The sequence below is a fragment of the Notolabrus celidotus genome, chromosome 9 (assembly GCF_009762535.1).
Source record: "Notolabrus celidotus isolate fNotCel1 chromosome 9, fNotCel1.pri, whole genome shotgun sequence".
In the NCBI taxonomy this organism is placed as follows: domain Eukaryota; kingdom Metazoa; phylum Chordata; class Actinopteri; order Labriformes; family Labridae; genus Notolabrus; species Notolabrus celidotus.
Window position 1 is genome coordinate 30,785,343 of NC_048280.1, and position 7,528 is coordinate 30,792,870.

Sequence of the window (7,528 nt, forward strand, 5' to 3'; positions counted from 1 at the left end):
ATCCAGATATTTAATTTATGTCTTTAAACATCTTCTAAATCAGCTCTCTTGTTGAGAATTGTTAGAGTGAAACCTCAAATAGATAGAGTTACTTCAGATGTATTGCTAAATGAGTCTATTTATATTTTAAATTATTATTATAAGTAGTAGTAGTATTAGTATTAGTATTTTATATTATTTATAAGAAATGAATTTGGTCTGAATAGCTCATTTCTCTCAGGGAGCGGTGACATTTTTCTTAAATTATTATTTTTGAAGATATGAAACTTACTAGTTTGCATATGGCTGATTTGACTGACAGGCGGGGACACTGTAGGCTAAAGGCCTGCCTCAACCCCACCTCTTTGCCTCATGTTAGGTCGACTGAAAGTTAGGTTGAGTTAACATTTCAATATTACAACCACCAACGATAGGCTTTGAGACTTCAGAAACGAATTGGTGACTTCACAAAGACCACATCCATACAGTTGATGATACAGCCTGTAGTTCTTCTTGGACCTTCAATGACAAATGATGGTGCCATATCAGATCAACAGATTCTGCTGTCTCACTCAGCTTTTTCAAGGTTTTATTTCAAGTTTAGCTACTATTTTTGTCAATATTATTTATCATAATGGGAAAATGTACTATTTTTAGATAATTAAAAAACAAAAAAACATTCTTGAAGACATCTCGCGACCCCCCACGGGGTCCCGACCCTCACTTTGTGAATCCCTGTTGTAGGAGACAAAGTCTTGAACTTAGCAAGAGATCTCCTCAAATTCTGAGTTCTTCTTTGCTTTGTTGATATATACTTTTTTATTAGATATCATTTTCATGTGTGTTTGAGAGTAATGTAATTCAAGTGACTGGGAATTCATCCAGTAATGCTAACCTAGCAAACATTGTCGGGTCATGGGCTTATTTTATTTCCAGTATGTTGTGTGTGTGTGTGTGTGTGTGTTTTTAAAATCCTGTTATATATTTCAACCTTATCTTTGTGACGTAATAACTAATCATAAATTAGCAAGCTAACTTTTAATTCATCTGCTGTACCTGTGAGCTACGCCGCAGCATTCCCTGATAGAAACTGAAGGTAAACATTTAGCAACAATGCATTTATGTAAGAACTGCTGTGTGTAATATTTTGATAACTAGGTTATTAAAGGTCATAAATTAGCAAGCCAACATTTGATTAATGAGTTATTATTCTTTGCTACCCAGCAGCTTTTCCAGGCAGTAGCTTGGTGTAAATATTATGATAAGAGACACTGACTCAGAACGAGTGTGGCGACGGTTGTAGCCACTAGGCAAAGACTGACCCAAACAGCCGATGTTACAGACCCCAGGCTTGTTGATCATTTCACTTAGAAGGACTGGGCTAAAGGAGGCCTGAGCACCACCTTTGGCCTATACTGATAGACATGAGTCAAACCGTCTTCAGAATTAGGCTATAAAAGAAGGAATCACAAACTAAATGTCTTGTTATACATCATATCTGCACACAAATAGATATTTTAGCAGCTAAAAAGAGCTTTAGTGATGTGCTGATCAATAGTGAAAGGACTGCTTTGTGTCTGTTTTCCAGCAGATAGTATAAAGTGCAGAGGTCAGGGAGGATATGAGGTTGGGGAGATACAACAGGGGTCACGGATGTCAAAGGAAAGTCTGGAGACTCATTACAATGGAGAAGACAGGAAGGGCTCTACCTCGTCTGAAGAACACACACTTATGTTTTCCATTGTTATGTGGACCTGATGTCCTGAGAGCCACTCTGACTTATTAAAAAAAAAGAGTTGATATTGTCTGTCTGTCTGTCTGTCTGTCTGTCTGTCTGTCTGTCTGTCTGTCTGTCTGTCTGTGTTGGAAGAAAACATCCGTACAAAAGCAGCCATTAGAAGACACATTGTACGTGTAATCAGCACATGAAATACGACACGGCCACCGCAATGCAGCTCAGCCTGAGCCAAGCACAACACGCTCCAGCTGAGTGTATTGACATAACCTACCTGCTGCTGGTGTGTGTGTATAGAAATGTTATTGACAGAGTTGTGTGAGCCACTGTGTTTGTTTGCGGGTGTGTGTCAGAGTCACAGCCCTACTGACCCACCTCTCAGCCTTCAGTCAGATTAGACAAATCCAGCAGCTTATCCAGGACCAGTGCTCACACCAGTCTGCTTTGACCTTCGCCTCCCAGGACTGCACCGACCAATCATGCACGTACACACCCGTATATACATGCAAAGCAAGACAAGCAGAAACCTAATGCAAGGAACACACCCCTATGACACACAGGTAACACACCCCTAGACACACAACACAATCAAACAACAAATGGTGTGTGCCATGGAAACACACAACAGTTAGCCGTTGAGGACAATGTCAGTTCAAGTCGATTCAATCACATGTAGGCCTCAAGCAACCAGAGATCACAGAGACCCCCCCGCCCCCTTCACAATCATATTCTGAATGAGGATGATTGAAGGAAAATGAGACGACGGATGGCATTAAGCAGAGATGGTAATCACTTCATGTAGTTGATATTACCATAAACAAAGACAGACACGATCTCTCTCACATGAGCCAGGGAGAGACAGGGTTGGGTTTTGTGAATGCTGGCCTAATGTTATAGCTTGTTGGGACATAAAATGGAATGCAACAGTCATCCGTTTTTTGCTAAACCATCAACCGTCTGAAATATTTCCATTCTAATTGATTAGATTACTCTGGATGTCATATATCAGGTCACAATTCAATTTTTATTGGTTTTCTGTTCTCATAAAGCTGAAAGAGAAGTGTAAAAAGTGGATTATGACTTCAAATAGAAGTCAAATCAATGTTATTTTTATTTAATCCAATGTTTTGTTTTCAATGATTTCTTTCTGTTTATTGAAAAGAGAATATATTTTATTTTTTTCATTTATTTAAATTTTCTTTAATATATGTACATATACATGTGCCGATGTGCATAATTATGAATTTGCGTATATCGGTATGTGTATAGTATGATATGTCTCTCATTAGACGAGCTGTTATGCTCAATGTTTTTTTTGCTGTAAATAATCTGTCAAATTTATGTTTTTTGGTTGAATTTGTTTTCTCTGTTTTTCTTTTGTTGTTGTTTTTTTGTTGTTTGTCTGTTCTGCTTTGTCTTTTGTTTTATTCTATTTGCATTTTATTTAATTTTTTTATTTTAGTGTGTTCATTATTTGTGTCTTTATTTGAATGTTTGTAAAAGCGAATACATTTCAATTCATAAAAAAAGAAAAGAGAATATTTTTTTGTATGTTTTTTTTTTAGTCACATTTAACCTTATACACCTGACACCAAAAAAAATAAACAATAAAACGCAGGGGACAATTAAATTAACAGTAACACAAAACAACAAACAAACAAAAACAAGATCAACAAGGAGAACAGAAAAAAAAGAAAGACTTATGCGGACATTAACTCACTCCTCACACTGACAAGCTCAACCTCTATAATTTAATTTTTTTTCTTCTTTAAATAAATGATAGCTGTTAAAATAAATAAATAAATAAATAAATAAATGAAAATAGATTGAAATAACAGAAAATCTTGAATCACAAATCAAATTTTGCACTACTCTCACTAAAACCTAGGAACTAAGTGTGTGTAATACTTTACCTCATATGTTTTCAAAATGAATTATTTTGTTATTTTCAAAGGCGAATGATTTTCCCAATATCAAATAATATCCCAGGTCGTTTCTCCAGTGTTTAAGTGAGGGAGGACATGTAGCTTTCCAGTGTTTTAAAATAACTTTCTTGAATAGAATAGAGGAAAAAAGAATAACCCAGCTTTGTGGATATCTGACTCTTAAATGTGAGACATCTTGAAAGATGCAAATATAAATATTGAAATTAATTTCCACTCCTTGAAAACAGAAAATGATTACAACTCCAACCAAGACCTGAAGCTAGTCCACCTTTTGGATGAAGAATTTAAAGATCTTCATACTCAAAGAGGGCCCCCGTGGAGAGGGTTGAGATCTGCCACTGTACACCAGAACACAAATATTTTAGTATATTTTAGCATTTCATTGTTTTGGCCCCAAACTTTGCAGTTTTTATTTTCTCTCACAACTCCCAACTTCTTTCAGTTACATCTGTTAACCCTAAACTGGCTCACTGACTAAAAGGGTTAATAACCAGCTGGTGATGATAGGAGAGCATTTATTCATCTAATATTCAAATATTTCACTCAGTAGCTGGTTAAGACTAAAACTGGTCCGAAGGAGAACGACTGGATGGATGGATCGATACTAACCCTGAACTGAAGCAATAGATGAATGCTAAATGATGCTCTTTTGCTGGATGTCTCTGTGGTATTTATAGGTTGTTCTGCTGCCCCCAAGAGGCCAAGAGTTAAGGGCTCTGTCTTTCACATAACAAATCACTTTTACTGTTTTCTGTAGCAGGCTCACCTGCATTAGTGTTTGACTATCATGTTTTCTGTTTTCCTCAATGTTTAAGGTAAAATCAAACTATATTCAAAACACATTTAACTGCATCATTATAATTTTGCAATATAAATTACATACAGGATATAAGGCAAATATCGGTGAAAAAGCATCAGCAATCTTTGGAAAAATGTTAAATTTAAAGGTTTTAAGTTTAAATGATCTTGCCACATCTGTTGGGATTGGAGCACTGATGCTTGTTGTATCATTAACAATGCCTCAGCTTCAATGAATTGCATGCAGCACCTAGAGTCCAAGCTCTGTGTGTGACAAGTCAAACTGTGTGCTGTGGATGTGTTTGAGAGGCTGTTTAGAGGCTGTAATAGCTGCTTAACTAGTCTAGTTTGCAGTTAAGCAGTGGCATAAACCTCAGGTTCATGACTGTTAAATAACAAGACCTCCCAGTAAGGCAAAGAGAGTAAAACATGCTTAATAAAGTCTTCTTTTTTTTTTTTTTTTTTACAGTAAATGAGGAATTAGTCTTTATTCTTTATCATTTATTCGGATCCCCATTAGCTTCCACAACGTGGTTGCTAGTCTTCCTGGGGTCCACACATAACAACAATAAAAAACAGTAATTTACAATCACAATTCAAAACATCTTAAAAGATACAATAAAATATTGCTGAACATAAAATAAGCCATAGCAACCCTGAGAAAAAAATAATCTAAAAGAGAAATGGAAAATAATACAAAGAACACCAAAACAGTCAGAAGATCACAACAGATAGTAATTGAATCTACCTCAAGCTTTAAACAAATCTTTTGATGACTTTTTAAAAAAGAGATTTTGTCCTTGAGTTTTCTATTTGCGATGGGAAGCGTATTCCAGTCAAACTGTTTCATCTTTAAACTTAAGTCTCTGCAGAAACGTATTCTAAAAGGATCTACCGGGCACATACCACATGCATACTAAAGATGTGAGTCAATATTGAATGAACTTGTCTGAGCTTCACTGGATTTGATCAAAGTTATGGAAATCCAGCAGCAGAGAGACACAGTGTGGCCTTATATCTGATCAAAATGTCAGAGCAGGAAGTGGCTGAGCGACAGCAGCCTCACGATCATCCTCCATCACAGCTGACAGCTCGGATCAACAGAGATTTGAGCGTGCATAATGTTTGCTTTGTGTGCGTGTGTGTGTGTAGGTGTGTATGTGTGTGCACTAACAGATGGAGCCGATCGTCCACATGCAGGAGAGAGGGGGTCCTATGGGGCTGGAGTGAAGAGTGCACATCAGACAATATCAGTGCATCCAAGATAGAACAAAAGCGAGCGGGCTGAGTGGCCTGTTCGTGACACGTAGTAAAGCTCTTCACAGAAACCCTCGCTCGGTGCTGTGAGTAACACCTGGCATATCAAAGCACCAAAGGGAGAGGAGTTTCAAAGGAGCAGGGCTGCTGGAGAGAGTTCTGTATCAGGGCCTCTGAGGAGATCTGGGGATTTCTGAGGTATCTTGTGCAGCTTTATGGCGAGGAAATAATGTCATTCAATGATACGTCTTTAGTATCCAGTTAACAGATCCTGTGGTTAAATATTGTCTCCAGTTTTGTTTGTAACTGTTCTGTGTCAGTATTAATAAATTAACTGACTGAGTGATTTCTATTGATATTGTTTTAAACCTACCTCAGATGAACCTGGTGTTTGAGCTACAGCTGAACTGCTGAAGTGTGATAACTATAATATTAACAGTGTTCACACTTCCATTAGACAAACCACAGTGAGGAGAGTGAGGCTGTGCTGACAGCATCAGTGGTCTGGTGAGCAGGAGGAGAGAAGTTAGAGTAGCAGGTAGGTATAGGGTCACTATGTTTGAATACCAGTCCATTGTAAAGAACTGTATTCTTTCCCCACCCTTTGAGGTGAGTGCTGCAGCATGCAGAGTAGGAGACTTTGCAGTCTTTGACTCCCTGCCAACACAAGCTATTTATAGTTTTTACAAAATGTATTGTGGAGTGAATTGTTCATGCAGAGATTTAGATAAGAAGACTGATTCAATTCTGTTTGGATCCAGCAACCTATTAGCTCAAACATTCTGTAATGTTCATACTGATGTTCAACAAAAGTTAAAAGATCCCCTGTGCCAAAGAAAGTTACAATCCAGCTGCTGTGCTCTGACATTTACTGAAAATGAGGAAAGACTTTAGGACTGATACATTAGAAGGCAGGGAAAAAAGCTAAAGTGATTATTATTTTAACTGGTGTTGATCAGGATGAGTTAAACCTGAAGTAGTAAATGAAATAGAGTCTGAAAGTGAAGGGTAAGATTAGTAAAATGGTGAATCATTTTCCTTTGTGCACAGGAGTCGCCAAAATCAAGACAACCTCTTAGTTAAGATAAGATTAGATAAGATAAGATAAGGGGGTGGGGGTGGGGGTGGGGTGGGGATTCAGTTGTTGCAGCAACGATAAGTACGATATGATCAAGAAAAAGTTCCAGTTAGTAAAATAAAAATAGATGAATACAGATAGAATCCAACTTATATATATACAAATGTTACAAATGGAATTTAGATAAATACAAATGTTACAATGGATTAAATAGAAGTAGTTACAGGCAGGGGTCAGTTGTCAGCGTGGTGGAGTCTGTGGTCTCCGTTACTGTTCAACAGTCTGATGGCGGTGGGCACAAAGGAGCGCCTGTGTTCAGTCTTGCACCGTGGTGGAATGATGGGTTGACTGAAGGAGCTCCCCATCAGCCACAGCTCATCATGGAGAGGTTGAGAGGGGTTGTCCAGGATGGCTCACAGTTTGTCCATCAACCTCCTCTCAGCCACTGACTCCAGACTGTCCAGGTCTAGGCCAACCACAGAGCGGGCCTTCTTTACCGGTTCCTCTCTCTAACATACATTTGAACTCTAAATGAGTTTTGTGGACAAAGCATCAGATAGGTGCATTCATGGTCTTGTTTGAGGCTTGAATTTATGTCTGTTTTAATTCACAGAAACAAATGTGTTTGTTTACAGTGTCTCTTGATCCATATCTACGATTCCTTACAACTTGAGTTTCCACATCCGACAGATTATAAAACATTTCATTCCTTTGATCGTCAGACTCACCATGTTT